Here is a 16804-nt window from a genome sequence, read left to right on the forward strand (position 1 = left end):
GTTTAGATAGCAGGTCAGAATGATGGCAAAAGGAACATGTAAAAGGCAGACAACTAAAAGAAAAAAGAATTTGGGATGTAAGCTTGGGAGTTTACTAACTGCGCTGATTTTGGCTCCTATAATAGTAAAGAATGGAAACCTACGAGGAAAGTCTTTGACTAATTTCATTCTCCGCCTGCACCAATGAACTTATTTTTACATCTCTATTTCCATATCTGTACTCATTCCTGTCTTTCACAGGGAGGTTGAAAGACTTTGGTCTATGTTTAAATGCAGACTATAAAGAAAAAATACGACGAAGGTGGGATTCGAACCCAAACATCTTCAAAATAGAACCACAATGCGTTCCTTGTTGAGGTACATCCAGCCGTTTGCAGGAAAACTGCCTCACTTGCTGTTGAGAAAAATTCATCAAAGTCCTGGGGTGTTTATAGGCATCGCCAAGATGACATTGGGAGGTGTTTCAATTGACACGTGTTGAATATGAGGAAGAGCATCATGCTGGCTCCAGTGGCACTGCCTGCAGCATGACAAAAATGTAGAAGGGACATTTGACTGCACCATTGGCTGAACATCAGTGGCAAAGTGTATATCAGGCTAAAAGGTAAGCTCCAGTGGCACAATATGGGCACTACAAGGCACCCATAATTTGGTGTCAGCTAAAAAGACAATGCCAGAGCTTGTGGGTGCTTTTGTACACTTGTGTGTGTGTTTGTGGGTGTAGTTTCATGTCGAAAACCAAAACACAGCAGCTCCAGTGGCGCAATCGGTTAGCGCGCGGTACTTATACAGCAGTACATGCAGTGAGCAATGCCGAGGTTGTGAGTTCAAGCCTCACATGAAAGATATGTGTTCATTTTTTATTAAACTTGTGGACTCCCGCAGAAACGGAGGGACTCACATCTCTAATTGAGGCTTGCTTACCTCTATACAAATGTGTTTGCTGGCTGTCTTTCTTCAACTGGTATGTGCGGTTGTGTCTGTCTTTGTCTTTCAACACGCCTGGCACGTTTACATTATCAAAGAGATGATTGTATGGAGATGGGGAACACCCCTCCGTTGCATTGTGAACTTGAACAGTCTTTTCACCAAAGCAGCTACATGCGACATTGCAAGGTTTTTGTCAGTCTTTGCATGAAAACATTAGGCCTTCCTCTCGAACTCTATTTCACTCCTTCTGTGGAAGACTTCAATTATGAGGATGCATCCCGTCATAAAAGGTTCTCTGTAGATGGTGCAACTCTCTGCATGTGTTCAGTACGTCATCATACATCTGATTTGCGAAAGCGTGTGTGCTTATGTTGGTGATACATTGTCGGTATGCGTTTGAGTATGTACTTTTACGGGTATGTATGTATTGAGTAGGATGCTGAACAGGTTCATGAGTTTAGATAGCAGGTCAGAATGATGGCAAAATGAACATGTAAAAGGCAGACAACTAAAAGAAAAAAGAATTTGGGATGTAAGCTTGGGAGTTTACTAACTGCGCTGATTTTGGCTCCTATAATAGTAAAGAATGGAAACCTACGAGGAAAGTCTTTGACTAATTTCATTCTCCGCCTGCACCAATGAACTTATTTTTACATCTCTATTTCCATATCTGTACTCATTCCTGTCTTTCACAGGGAGGTTGAAAGACTTTGGTCTATGTTTAAATGCAGACTATAAAGAAAAAATACGACGAAGGTGGGATTCGAACCCACGCGTGCAGAGCACAATGGATTAGCAGTCCATCGCCTTAACCACTCGGCCACCTCGTCTGTTTGGGAACGGTGCTCGAATCCCATGCTTAAAGAAGATATAAAACAATGGTGGTGCAAAGTCAGTGAAAAATAGATCATGTTTGTCATAATAGAAACAAGATCGTTGACTCGTTCTTCCTTACCCGGCCATTGATAGATAAACACATCAAGTTGAAGTTCAGAAAAATATAACAAGAGCTCCTGGAGGGTTCACAACACTAATCCAGAGGAAGGTGCTTGAGCTTCCGTATGGCACACCATTAGTAGTAAAACCAGCATAACGCAAGCTCCAGTTTCCCAGTGTTTGGCATCATTCAACGTTTCCAGCCAAGATCAAAGTTCAGATGCTGCTGCTTCCTGTGATGTCATTGAATTTAAATAGTGAGTGATGGCAATAACCCTTTTCCAATTAAATTTTGCCACATCAACGTCCCTGAAAATAGAGAAAGGCGTGCAACCCAGAACCGCTGTACTGTTCAATAGAGTAAGGGCTTCACCGTGATCATCTGCATCTGTCATCACAAGATTATCAAGGTCTTTTTCTTGAAGAAATTAGGTCCAGAAAGCCGACCTTCCCCACAGACTATTCAGACACCTTGCGCTTGTGGCTTTGTTATAGGCCCGAATCCATTGGTAAAAGGTTGCACAGGTACAATGTGCAATATCAGTTCCTATTCAACAATGTTCAAGAAAATTACCATTTGGAGGCCCTGATGAGGATCGAACTCACGACCCCTGGTTTACAAGACCAGTGCTCTGCCACTGAGCTACAGAGCCCCTCTGGTTACGACGCATAACAGCAACACAACGAGCACACAACATGATGTTTACTGGGTAGACATATTTGAAGGGTGTGTGAGAATGTATGTATATGATTGTGATTTGACCTGTTTTTTTCTGGCCGATTTTTTGAGGAGCAGCTAATTTGTGCGTATTCCGTGCCATTTTAGGGTGACTAATGAGGAGATGTGATGCGTGAAAGTTGAAAAAAACATGTACATGGCAGCAGAGAGACAATATGGATATTACCTTTGCTTTTTTAAATTTCTATCCGGATTCTGGCTCAAAGGGTAGTCAAGCACAGCAGATTGCATTCCTGCCAGTAACACGACAACCTTGTTTGTGTCCTTCTTAATCAACTAACATGCATATTTTCACTTGTGTCTGTATGTTCTTTGAAAGCCAATGGCAATGGTGCTTAGAGCAATGCAGATGTTTAAAAAAGATTTCAAAAGTTAAAATCGACAAAGGTGGGATTCGAAACCACACGTGTACAGTAGATTAGCAGTCCATCGCCTTAACCACTCGGCCACCTCGTCTACAGGGATTATGTTAGGCATTCAAGTCTTTACAGGTAATAACACAAACATCTTCAAAATAGAACCACAATGCGTTCCTTGTTGAGGTACATCCAGCCGTTTGCAGGAAAACTGCCTCACTTGCTGTTGAGAAAAATTCATCAAAGTCCTGGGGTGTTTATAGGCATCGCCAAGATGACATTGGGAGGTGTTTCAATTGACACGTGTTGAATATGAGGAAGAGCATCATGCTGGCTCCAGTGGCACTGCCTGCAGCATGACAAAAATGTAGAAGGGACATTTGACTGCACCATTGGCTGAACATCAGTGGCAAAGTGTATATCAGGCTAAAAGGTAAGCTCCAGTGGCACAATATGGGCACTACAAGGCACCCATAATTTGGTGTCAGCTAAAAAGACAATGCCAGAGCTTGTGGGTGCTTTTGTACACTTGTGTGTGTGTTTGTGGGTGTAGTTTCATGTCGAAAACCAAAACACAGCAGCTCCAGTGGCGCAATCGGTTAGCGCGCGGTACTTATACAGCAGTACATGCAGTGAGCAATGCCGAGGTTGTGAGTTCAAGCCTCACCTGGAGCAAATTTGGAACTTTTTACTAATTCACCTCAAAACTGAATTATTGAACCAATAAATGTTCTGGACATTTTTTGGTTCACCTCAAGGTTTCCTTGATTGTCAGTTAATGTTGTATGACAGCTCCTCTGCCTTTTAGACATGGAATACTCATTGCAAGTTATTTATGGGGTGTTTGCGCTTTAAATACAGCTACGGAGGGTTTTTGAAAATAGAACAGAAAATAAAAAATGTCAACTGTTATTATACTCCATTTTCTGCTGAGCACCACTTACGGAAGACATTTGTAAAGGTAGAAAAAGGGTTACTGGAGTAGGATCCAGGAGACAATATCAACTTACAAAGAATAATGTTGTCTATTTACTGCATTATCGCCTTTGAAGCAAACCTCTGAGAATAAATACCCTTTCACTAATCAGGCAGTCACTTTGATAAAATCAAGCAGAACAAGGATGCTGATAGGAACTCGCCTCATTTGCATATGGGCTAGGGCTTCTGGGAGCCATGAGAATTAGGAGTTGAAGGTTTTGCAGATCGAGATTGCTAAAGGGCTGGGCATTTGCACAGACCTCTCCATGCCTGATTGGTGCCGAAGGTTAGTTGCAAGTGGTCCCCTGCTCACCCTACCTTACACAGGGCCATGCCCAGTTAGGCCCCTCAGGGCTAGGCCCCGCAGGGCTAGGCCCGGCAGGGCTAAGCCTGGCGTTTGTCAGGCGTTCGTCAGGCGAAGTGCCTGGACCCCTGCTCATCATACCTCAGAATCTGGTCTAGCTATTGCAGACATGGGGAATGGTGCTTATATCCCATTGACAGCGCCCACAAGCTGCATACTAATAGCCAATGATGTGTGAATGCGGTCAGGGTAGCAGACATATAGAACAATTGGGTGGGTTCGCTTCCGAACTGGATGCACAGGAGCAGGAGAGAATGGCTGTTGGCGATGTATGCAACTTGCTCTGCGTGAACACATCTACCGACCCCTTCCCCTACACACACGGGCACATACATACACGTTTTACCTACCTTGTGGGGACTATGTGTGGATACCTACCTTGTGGGGACTAAACCTTCCCAAAGTTCTAGAAATGGGCTAATAGCAGAACTATGTTCAGAAAAAATTCATAATACAGGATCTAACTTCATATTTGCAAAAATGCTTATTTTTTACTCGCGTGTACGGTACCATCTTTGTGGGGACTTGAACGCGTGTTACCATCCTTGTGGGGACTTACTTTATTATTCCTATTTGGGATGGATTGCACCATAAGCAAATGGACAATGCTTACTTTATAGTACTCCATATACATTATACAATTGTATTTCTACATGTGAGCATTATAGCTATGACAACATATGGATTTTGATGGTTTGGCATTTCCCATAAGATGTTTAATGTGCATGTGAAACTTAAAAAGGCACTTAGTTTCTGCCATTAAACACTATAATAAACACTCAAAAGGTTTCCGAAAAGAAAACTGCAACAGAGGAGATGACTTGATTGACCCAGGCTGACACACTGTGGCCAACAAGGAATAAAGAATTCAAATTTAAATTTAATTCTTTCACAGACATGATCTTCCCTGCTAACTCATATCTGCTCTTTAGAAATGGTGGAATGGAAATGGTGTTGCTTTCTTCTTTTGGAATGTGTATAATAATAGTGGAGTTAACTTTCATATAGGGGTCATGTTTGATTATGGAAAAGTTACATTTTCCACAGAGATCGGGTGCGATAATCATGATAATGTCCCCACAGAGAGAGTGTGTACTTGCAATCATGTTGAGGTCCCCACAGAGATGGTGTGTGATTACAATAATGATAAGGTCCCCATAGAGATGGTGTGTGATTAGGACTATACTCAAGTCCCCACAGAGACGGTGTGTAATTATGATGATGTTAAGCACTTGGGCATTAGCCGCTCTATAAATCTAAATATAATACAAGAAATACAAATACCAAATATGGTCCCCACAGATATGGTAAGTGATTATGATAACCCTAAAGTCCCCACAGAGATGGTGTGTGATTACAATGATGATAAGGTCCCCATAGAGATGGTGTGTGATAAGGACTATACTCAAGTCCCCACAGAGACAGTGTGTAATTAGGAGGATGTTAAGTGCTTGGGCATTAGCTGCTACACACACACACATTTTACCTACCTTGTGAGGACTATGTGCGGAAACCTACCTTGTGGGAGCTAACCCTTCCCAATGTTATACAAATGGGCTAATAGCAGAATTATGTTCAGAAAAAATTCATAACACAGGAAATTCATATTTGCAAAAATGCTTATTTTTTCTCACATTTATGCACCATCTTTGCGGGGACTTTAACGTGTGTTACCATCTTTGTGGGGGCTTACTTCATTATTCTCATTTGGGATGGAGGGCATCATAAGCAAATGTAAACATGCTCACTTTATAGTACTAAGTATACATTATACCATTTTATATCTACATGTGAGTATCTGCCTGCATTATGGGTATCACAACAGATGGATTCAGTTGGTTTTGCATTTCCCATAAGATGTTAATTTGCATTTGAAACTTAAAAAAGCACTTGGTCTCTGGCATTAAAGACTATTATAAACGTTAAAAATGTTCCAGAAAAAGAGAACTGTGACACAAGAGATGACTTGATTGACCCAGGCTCACACACTCTGGCAAAAAAGGAATCATGAATTTAGATTCAGATTTCGTTCTTTCACAGACATCATCTTCCCTGCTCACTCATATATCCTCTTTAGAAATGGTGGAATGGAAATGGTGTTGCTTTCTTCTTTTGGAATGTGTATAATAATAGTGGAGTTAACTTTCCCATAGGGGTCATGTATGATTATGGAAAAGTTACATTCTCCACAGAGATCGGTACGATAATCATGATAAAGTCCCCACAGAGATGGTGTGCGCTTGTAATCAAGTTAAGGTCCCAACGGAGATGGTGTGTGATTACAATGATGTTAAGTTCCCCACAGAGATGGTGTGTGATTATGACTACACTCCAGTCCCCACAGAGACAGTGTGTAATAAGCGCTTCGCCATAAGCAGCTATATAAATCTAGATAAAATACAAAATACAATTACAAAAAACGTCCACACAGATATGGTATGTGATTATGATAATGCTAAAATCCCCACAGAGATGTTGTGTAATTTCAGTGATCTTTAGGTCCCCACAGAGATGGTATGTGATTATGTTAGTGTGAAATTATGATGATGTTAAACACGTAGGCTTAGTCGCGGTAACCAGTCATTTTACCGTAGAAAATGTCAAAGTGGTACATTTAATTGCGACCAAAATACAGAAAAATGCAAAAAATATGAAACACATATGTATACGGTAGAGAAAATAAGGTTACCACAGATATGGTACGTGATTATGATAACGATAAAGTCCCCATAGAGATGCTGTGTAATTTCAATGATGTTTAGGTTCCCACAGAGATGGTATGTGATTATGTTAACCCTAAAGTCCCCACAGAGATGGTGTGTAATTTCAATGATGTTTAGGTCCCCACAGAGATGGTATGTGATTATGTTAACCCTAAAGTCCCCACAGAGATGGTGTGTAATTTCAATGATGTTTAGGTCCCCACAGAGATGGTATGTGATTATGTTAACCCTAAAGTCCCCGCAGAGATGGTGTGTAATTTCAATGATGTTTAGGTCCCCACAGAGATGGTATGTGATTATGATAACACTAAAGTCCCCGCAGAGATGGTGTCTAATTTCAATGATGTTTAGTTCCCCACAGAGATGGTGTGTAATAGGAATATTTTTAAAGTCCACCCAGAGGTCACACAGAGGTCAACAAAAACTTGAACTGAACATTTGAGTCTAGTATTGAACTCCTCAATGGTTGTCCTCATTAAGCATCTCCCCTTCCCCATTAAAAATCACTTACCGCTCCTTCTCCTACTATCGTACACTACACACACGTATTCCTCTACACACATGGCAGCCTTATGCCTATTAATACCAAATTAACCTGAGGGAGCCTTGCCAAAGCTCTCATCTCTATTTATTTCAATCACCCCCAAAGCAGTGGCTAATCAGGTATCACAGCGCTGTCATTTAATAGATTTTGGGCTCTCCCCTTTTAAAAGAGAGAAATCGAAGTGCCACTGTCACAAACCACACAGAACCATACTGGCATTGAGGAGTCGGGTTTTGCATATGAATCCCCCACTAACCTAGTAAAGTCTCATGCAATAAAACCACCAAAATGCCAAAGGTTCACTATAGAAGACCACCTTTCAGTTAATGTATTGAGTATGATAATGATGCTGAAGTCCCTGAGGAGATGATATGCGATTATTATGATGTTCAAAAGCCCTCAGAGATGCTGTGTAATTATCGTGACTTTAAGGTCCTCACAGAGATTGCGTGTGATAATGGTGACAATGAAGTCCCCACATAGATAGTGTGTGATCATAATGCAGTTAAACTCCCCTTAGACATGGTGTGTGATAAAAATGGTGTCGGAACCCCAAAGAGATTGTGTTTGAATATAGTGATGTTAAAGTTCCCACAGCAATGGTGTGTTTATAATGGTATTAAAGTCCCTACAGAGATGGTGTGTGATAAAAATGAGATTGAAGACCCCACAGAGATGGCGTTTGATTATATTGATGCTTAAGTTCTCACAGAGATGATGTTTGATAAGGGTACTATTAAAGTTTTCACAGGTGAAGTGGGATAATTTCATAGGTGAAGTGGGATAATAATGATGTTACTGTCCACACAGAGATGATGTTTATCAATGTTAGAGTCAGAGATGGTATGTAACAATGTTTGATAAATGGATCTTATATGATATGACTTCTACAATTTTGGTGGCTTTTTGGCGATATGTTCTGCAATAGAGGTAAGGTAGGGACTGGTGGGAGCAGATCAAATGTGAGCTGCAAATCCTGAAGTGTTGATTAGTACAGATGTAGATGTACGTGCTTTGCTTTCTGTGAGCTGGTGAGATACCGAGTGAGTTGGACATGTAGGTTTTGTGTTGATACATGGGCCCCAGGTGTGGTGTTCCATGAAATACTAACGGGATTCATCTTACGAACATGGGTAGGTGTGACAATGCAACATGGGAGATCACAGAACAGATTAGGGTGTTTTCCCTTATGGGTGTTTGAGTGGCCATGCCACTGTGAGGGGAGTTTTAGTTGGTTGTAGTGTAAGATGAATAAGGGAGCATGAAGGCCAATAACATCACAATAAAGATTTTAAAGGCCCCACAGAGATGTTGTGTGATGTTGGGGTTAAAACCCCTGCAGAGACTGTAGTTGATGATGTGAACATTTTTTTCTAAGATGGAAATGTTTAATGCTATATTTTTCCCTCATTGTTAGTGTGTGATGATGGTTGTGTTACACATCGCATAGACCAATTGTGACATAATGGTGATTTATTTGCTCCCAGCAAGGTGTTGTGTGATGACAGGAAACTGAGGAAGCTAAATTAGAAGTCAGGTGTCAGTGATCAATAGTCACCAAATGAGCATGTAGACCACATCTCCTCAAGCCAATAGATGGCTTCTCCACAGCAATTGTTTGATTGTTGTGCTTTCATCTACATTGCATTGTGAATGCTGAGCCCTAGTTTAATGTCTCCAAAGATAAAAGCTTGATTATGAGTTGAATGGAATTCTCTTTGATAATTCTGTCCAATTACTGTATTGTCATTTTGTTGTAATAGCACTACCACATCAGACCTGGGGATACATCTTACAGATTCTGAGGTGGTGCAAATCCCCATTATTCTGTCCTATTAAACTAAAATCGAGTATGGAGGATTAACAAAGGACCGTCATTTTTCAGGTGGTAACTTCTCCATTTTGTGGACGAAAAACCGCCAGTCAAATGCTGGAGTTTTTTTCCTCCAACTAAACTCCAAAATCGATAAATGGCTGTGTGTTAAAATTGGTAGTAGATCTGTTACACACATTGGGCCTCATCACGAGTTGGGTGGTAACGCTGGCGGTATTACCGCCGACGCTAATAGCCCTACCGCCAAACCCCCCGGCGCTATTAGCGCCGGATCACGGGTTTGGCGGAAGGGTTATTGCCCATTCCCCATGGGGCCCATTCAGGAATTCCTCATTCCCCATTGGGCCCAATAGGGAACATTCGCGCTATTACCACCGGCGGATTTCCTGCCGGCGGTAATTGCACCAAAAATCGGCAATTTTGCCGCAGATTTCCCCCCAGCTCAGAGCTCACAGCTCAGAGCTGGGGGGAAATCCGCCAAAGCCATGATCTGGCGGACCCTTAAATGCGGCGGACTCGTGCTGAGGCCCATTGTATTTTACTGCACTGCCATACTTGTAAAGAGGCACAGGGTCTAGTATTGTGGTGATTTTAAAGCACCCACAAGGATGGTCTGTGAGGACTATGCCTCTACCCATGTGGGAAACTGTACTTTTAGGTACGCTCCTGTAAAGGTTTGTGACTGTTGTGATGCCAAAGTTTCCATTAGTATAAACTGTAAATTATGGTAAAAAAGCAACAAACATGGTAGATGGCCTCTCCTCTTCACCCTCTATAACTTTGTATAAGGAAAACTTATTTCATCCTTTGCCTTTCACCATCACTTTTTTGCTGACGACACTCAAAACATGTATCTACTTCACCCCAGCCATCTTGGAATGGATTACCAACTGTCTCACTGCAATTCATTACTAGATCACACTCAGCTGCCTCATGCTGAACTCCACAAAAATGGAAATCCTCTTTCGAAGGGATTGGTTCCTCCGACGTATTCCACATCTATGACAGGTAATCACCACAGCTGTGCTGCTTTGGAAAATCTTCGGCGTCTGCGTCCTGCGTGGATGACGTCGATACGCTGTCCTCGAGGGCCTCCGTCGAGCCGATGTCACAGGATGTTATAAGTAGGACGCACGACCCCCGTAGCCTCAGTTCCGTTTCTTCCGCGAACGTGTTCGCTTTGGAGATCTCAGTGCACCTCGGTTCTTCTGAGTACTTCTTTTGGTTCTTTGAACCTGTTTGTTTGTGAGGATATCATGTCTTCGTCTTCTTCTGTCCTGCGGTCGGGTTTCAAGAAGTGTCGGAACTGGAGTTCCAAGATGTCGCTGACAGACCCGCACGACGTCTGCCTCTGGTGCCTCGGTGAGGACCACGCTACGGATGATTGTGACGATTGCCAGTCGTTAACATCGGAGGCCTTGCGGGAGCGGAAGAAGAAGCTTTGTCGGGAGGGTGTCCAAGCCCTGAAAGTCAAAATCCGCTGGGTTTTTGACCAATGATTCGAGGGGCGACTCTCCACATCGTCAGTGTAACTCCAGGGGGTATGGGTCTCGCAGTGGGTCTTGCCATTCCTCTGCCTCTTCCAGGCACTCGCAGAAGCACTGTCAACGGTCGCCTTCCCCGTCCTCGTCCGAGTCGGCAGGTTGCTTGTCCCAACAAGCATTCTTCTCCTGTGGAATGGGAGGCATTTCTTACGGAGATGATGGCGATTTTCCAGTCGCAGGGCTCCGTTCCATCCGCGCCTTCCAAAGAAGCCGTCAGGGAACGTGCAAGGGCCACTGCTCGCACGCCTTCGGGCTCGGGCAATCATCGGGAGCCTTCGAGGTTCCGATCGGACAAGGTAGATTGCTCTAGCCATGCCCGCTCCAGGTCCCGGTCCTCGAAGCCCTTGAGACCGGTTGAGTCTATGAGGTCTTCTAAGAAGACGTCAACGCCATCGGCGCCATGTCCGTCGAGGGACTCTCTCGAGACTCCGCCTCCGAGGAAGTCATTGACACCATCGGCGCCGGGGCCGTCGAAGGACACGCTCGGGGCTCCATCCTCGAGGCCTGTGTCGAAGCCATCGGCGCCTCGCTTGACATCGACGCCGAATCCGTCGACGGCCTTCACGCCATTTGTGGATGCTTTACCGGAGGTACCCGTGCATCGGTGGAAACTCTGAGGAAGGCCCTGAAGAAGTCGGTAAGGCCTGTACTTGAGCCATTTTCTGTGCCCTCTTCCAGGGATTTGTTCCAGCCTCTGGATTATATTTCTGAGGTGGAGGAAGGGTCTGGGGAAGGTTTGGTTCCTGAGGAGGTTCCTGATGACCTGTTATCTGGTCATAGCCAGTTGGAAGGCCTGCGTCAGTCTTTGATGCCAGTGGTCTTGATACCGCCCCAGAGGTTGAATTTGGCAGGCCTGAGCCTGGTACGTATGCTGAATCTTTGTACAGGCGACTCATGTCGAGGGTGACGGAGTACTTCGGGTGGTCTGCGCCACCAGTGGATTTTCTGCAGGATGACCTGACGGATATCCTTGACCAAGGTCCATCCATTGACCCGATGCTGCATTTTCATTTGGCTTTACAGAGAAGGGTGGCAGCGGCTTGGACTGCTCCGGAGAGTCTCCCGGCAGTGAGCAAGTCTTTGCCGAAGAAATACAGTCCAGCTAGTAGCGACCCCAGCTACTTGACTACGCACCCCACTCCGGAGAGTTTGGTGGTGCAGGAGGCTAAGGCCCCAGCAAAGCAGGTGTCGTACCCTACCATCCCTCCTGATAGGGACGACAAGCGTTTTAATGGCTGGGTGAAGAAAGTGTTTTCTTCAGGGGCTATGGCTTTACAGGCAGCCAACTCTGTGTGTGCCTTAGCACGATTCACTCACACTCTGTGGAATTGTGTGTCTTTGGCGGCTGAACATATTCCCGAGTGGGAGGAACGGGATGGTTTTCTTGCTCTCGTTCAGGATGGCAAAGATGCCATGTGTGAATGAGTTCAGTCGGGTCTGGACGTGGCAGATTGTGTCAGCCGGTCCATGGCGGCGAGCACCGTAATGCGCAGATTTGTGTGGTTGCGGAAGTCGGGGTTTGCTCCTGACGTACAAGCCCGCTTCTCAACATGCCCTTTGATGGTGAACATCTTTTTGGCAGCAAGGCTGACGAGAGCCTTGAGAGGTTTCAGACCTCCAAAGCTGCAGCAAAGTCGTTGAGCGTTGCAGTTCACCAACCTCCGCCTTTTCGTCCTAGGGGACAGAAATGGAGGTGATGTTCCTTTCGATACTACTCTTCCTTTAGTAGATCGAGGGGAGCTGCAAGTCAAAGGAGTCACCATAGGAGTGCCAGAGGTGGAAAACAGGGTACTCGAGGTGCCAAGGCCGCTCGGGCAGTTGCCTCTTTGCCCTCAGGCACTGCCGCAGCCGCTTCAGCTCAGTCATGAGGCCAGGTCCCATGGTTCGCCGGTTGGGGGAAGGCTGGCGCAGTATCTTGTAGAGTGGCATGCCATTACTTCAGATGTGTGGGTTCTGGAGATCATAGCCCACGGCTACTGTCTTCCTTTCCGGCAGAGGCCTCACGACAATCCACCAGGGAATATCTCTTTGAAGTGTCCGGATCCGCTCCTTGCGCAGGAAATTCATCCCTGCTGGAGAAAGGCGCCATAGAACTGGTGCCTGTAGCGGAGAGAAACAAGGGATGGTATTCCCCATATTTTTTGATTCCGAAAAAAGACAGGGGATTGAGGCCCATCATGGACTTGCGTGGTTTGAACAAGCTCCTCAGGAAGGACAAGTTCAAGATGGTTACTCTTTCTCACGTCCTCCAGGCCCTTCAACTTCAGGACTGGTTGGTGTCTCTCGACCTCAAGGATGCTTATTTTCATGTGCCGATTCATCCCAAGCACACGAAGTACCTGAGGTTCGCGGTTGGCGACTCGCACTTTCAGTTTCGGGTCCTGCCGTTCGGATTGACCTCCCCCCGAGGGTCTTCACCAAGCTCATGGTGCTGGTGGCAGCGTATCTCAGGAAAGGGGGGATTCACGTCTACCCCTACCTGGACGATTGGTTGATCAGGGCGCGCTCTCCCGAGCAAGTCCTGGATCATCTGTCAGTCACCTGTCACTCCCTTCACAGGCTGGGCTTCTCCCTCAACTTAAAGAAGTCCCACTTGACACCTACCCAGTGGCTCCAGTACATCGGAGCAGTGCTCAACACATCCCTGGGGCAGTGTTTCCCTCCCCAGGGGAGGGCTCATCACATTCTGCAGATGGTGCATAAGTTTAACTTGCCCAGAGTCTCCTGGCGTTCGAGTTCTTGAGGTTGCTCGGCCTCATGGCATCCTGCATTCTTCCGGTGCCATAGGCCAGGTTGCGGATGAGATCTCTGCAATGGGCTCTCAAGCTCCAGTGGTCGCAGTCCTCCGGCAGGATGTCGGATCCCTTTCAGGTGCCGCCCTCGGTCGCCCAGGATCTTCTGTGGTGGGCCGTCAAAGGCAATCTGATGAAGTGGGCTCCATTTTGGCTAGCCTGGCTGGAGTTAACGATCGTGACGGATGCGTCCCTCACGGGGTCCAGACTCCATATCAATCTGTTGAGCTGAGGGCCATCAGGCATACCCCTGAAGGCTTTTCTGCCTTCTGTACGGGGGAAGACTGTCCTGATTCTGACAGACAACACAGTGGCCATGCACTACCTCAACAAAAAGGGGGGCGCAGGGTCTCTACCTCTGTGCAGAGAGGCGATGCAGCTCTGGTTCTGGGCCATCCAGCAGGAAATGTCGATCTCGGCAGTTCATCTGGCCGGAGACGAAAACGTGGTGGTGGACACTCTGAGCAGGCAGAGCACGGTCTCTGAGTGGGAACTGGCTCAGGAGATTCTCCTGGAGATCTCTGCCCTTTGGGGGACCCCACAAGTGGATTTCTTCGCCACCAGTACCAACCAGAAGTGCGAAAGATTCTGCTTGAGGGAATTTCCTCCAAGAGGAGCCTTAGCAGACGCGTTTGTAGTGGAGTGGTCCTTCCCACTGCTGTACGCGTTTCCTCCAGTCCCCGTCATTCCGCAAGTGATGCAGAGGTTACGGAGGTTCGGTTCCCGGATGATCCTCGTTGCTCCGGCATGGGCCCGGAGAACATTGTACCCGGAACTTCTCGACATGTCCATCTGCCCTCCACGCCGTCTTCCCTACCGAGACGATCTGCTCTCATGGGAGGGGGGTCAGGTTCTCCATCCAGAGGTCAAGTCCCTCAACCTTCATGCTTGGCTTCTGAAAGGTTGAGGTATAAGGATTGGGACCTTCCTGAAGATGTGATGGAGGTGTTGCTTTCCGCAAGAACGCCAGCAACAAAGTCCCTGTACCGTTGCCATTGGAGAAAGTTCTCTGACTGGTGCAGGGTTCAGAATGTGGATCCTTTTTCATGTGCCATTCCTGTGGTTCTGTCTTTTTTGCTTTCTTTAGCCCACAAGTGCCTGCAAGTGGGTACCATTAAGGGTTACCTTGAGGCGCTGTCCATATTTAAGTGCTCGTCTGAGGAGTGTTCCTATTTTAAGATTCCTCTGATTTCCCAGTTTCTCAAAGGGCTCACTAATGTGTTTCCACCGTCACCTTTCCAGGTGCCCGGTTGGGATTTGAACCTGGTTCTAAAATTCCTCATGGGAGCTCCGTTTGAGCCTTTACGTTCTTGCCCTTTGAGACTGTTGACCTTGAAAACTGTCTTTTTAGTTGCGGTCACTTTCGCTCGCAGAGTGAGTGAGTTGCAGGCACTTTCCATTAAGCCACCCTTCATGGTGTTCCATAAGGACAGGGTTGTACTTAGGGTTCATCCTTCTTTTCTTCTGAAAGTTGTGTCGGAATTTAATTTAAGCCAGAAGGTTGTTCTTCCGGCGTTCTATCCTCCTCCGCATCCTGGTAAGGAAGAGGGGAGGCTCCATAGGTTGGATCCTAGGAGAGATTTAAGTTTCTACATCTCGCGCATGTCCCGGGTCAGAGTGGACGATCAGCTCTTTGTAATATACTCTGGAAGGCGTTTGAGACAAGCTGTTACTAAACAGACTTTGTCTAGATGGATTATCTTGACAATTTCTGAATGTTACTGCTTGGTGGGTAAGGACCCTCCGGTAGGCTTGCTGGTCCATTCTACTAGGGGTGTGGCTGCCTCTACTGCCCTGCAGAGGGGTGTTCCCATTCATAACATTTGTGAAGCAGCCACATGGGCCTCTGTCCATACTTTTGTAAAACACTACTCCCTGGATTATATCCATGTGCAAGATTTGGCCTTTGGCAAGGCAGTCCTCTATTCTGCAATTTAATTGGGCATTCTAAAATTCTAAATTCTTTTCCCACCTCCTTACGTTGGTCCTGCTTTGGGAGTCTGTCATAGATGTGGAATACATCAGAGGAACCAATCCCTTCGAAGAACAAGTTACTTTCTTACCTGGTAACGTTCTTTCGGTGGGATTTTCCGACGACGTATTCCACATCGTTCCCTCCCAGCCTGCCCCTCTACAGAATTTCTTATGCGATTGCAGCTTCTGTTTCCGCAAGGCTTTCTGTAGTCATACTGGCAGAAGATTGGTGCCACACGTTCTGGGAAAAAACTACAACTGAGGCTGTGTGCGTCGTGCGTCCTACTTATAACATCCGGTGACGTCGGCTCGACGGAGGCCCTCGAGGACAGCGCATCGACGTCATCGACGCAGGAGCCTAAAATGTTCCGAAGCAGCACAGCTGTGGTGATTACCTGTCAGATGTTGAATACGTCTTTGGAACATCTCCTCGAAAGAACGTTACCAGGTAAGAAAGTAACTTGTTCTCTCATGGCTTCCATTGCTAACCCTACCTTCCCCTTTCCGCATCTCCTTCTTTCTCTCTTGAATGAGGCTTGCAACCTTGGGGGTCCTCTTTGATAGCGACCTCCAAATGCAACAATTCATCACCACCACTACCTCTGCTGCTCATATTAACCTCTTCAACATTTGTAAAATTTCTCCTTTTATTACTAACTTGACTACTGGTCAAGCCTACTCCTAAGCCTTCCGTACTATTCCTTCAACCCTCCAGACAAAGTCCTCAACTTTTCTACCCACATATAATAAATCCTACCGATATCCTCATCCACTTCTACCTACAGACAATATGCTGGTGGCTCTCCATGCACAACCACTCCCTATTCAAGTTCATTCTCCTTGTCTACAATGCTATCAATGGTAGTCCTCCTCTGTATCTGTCTAATTGTATATCTGCTACTCACAAACCTGTTCCCTCTGGTCCTCCTCTGTACTCAAACTCACTGTCCCATGCAACACCTTTCCTCCTCTCTTTTCCACTCTTTCTCCCTACTTGCTCCACTGGAAGCTGCTGCCCATAACAATGAAAGCCAGCCCAACTGTGGATTTCTTCAAAGCTTGGCATAAACTGAACTTACTGGCTAATGAG

The 16804-nt window shown here is 45.8% G+C and overlaps 3 non-coding genes across 3 annotated transcripts; 1 reads left to right on the top strand and 2 right to left on the bottom strand.

Annotated features, from left to right (window-relative positions):
- Positions 1-1678: 1678 nt before the first annotated feature.
- TRNAS-GCU (transfer RNA serine (anticodon GCU)) lies at positions 1679-1760 on the bottom strand. Its single transcript has one exon. It is a non-coding gene; the product is annotated as a tRNA-Ser (tRNA).
- A 687-nt stretch (positions 1761-2447) lies between these two features.
- TRNAT-UGU (transfer RNA threonine (anticodon UGU)) lies at positions 2448-2519 on the bottom strand. Its single transcript has one exon. It is a non-coding gene; the product is annotated as a tRNA-Thr (tRNA).
- Positions 2520-3541: 1022 nt separating this feature from the next.
- Positions 3542-3636, top strand: TRNAI-UAU (transfer RNA isoleucine (anticodon UAU)). The gene is made up of 2 exons: positions 3542-3579; positions 3601-3636. It is a non-coding gene; the product is annotated as a tRNA-Ile (tRNA).
- Positions 3637-16804: the final 13168 nt, after the last annotated feature.

This window comes from Ambystoma mexicanum, chromosome 13, assembly GCF_040938575.1.
Source record: "Ambystoma mexicanum isolate Mex_15411 chromosome 13, UKY_AmexF1_1, whole genome shotgun sequence".
Taxonomy (NCBI): Eukaryota; Metazoa; Chordata; class Amphibia; order Caudata; family Ambystomatidae; genus Ambystoma; species Ambystoma mexicanum.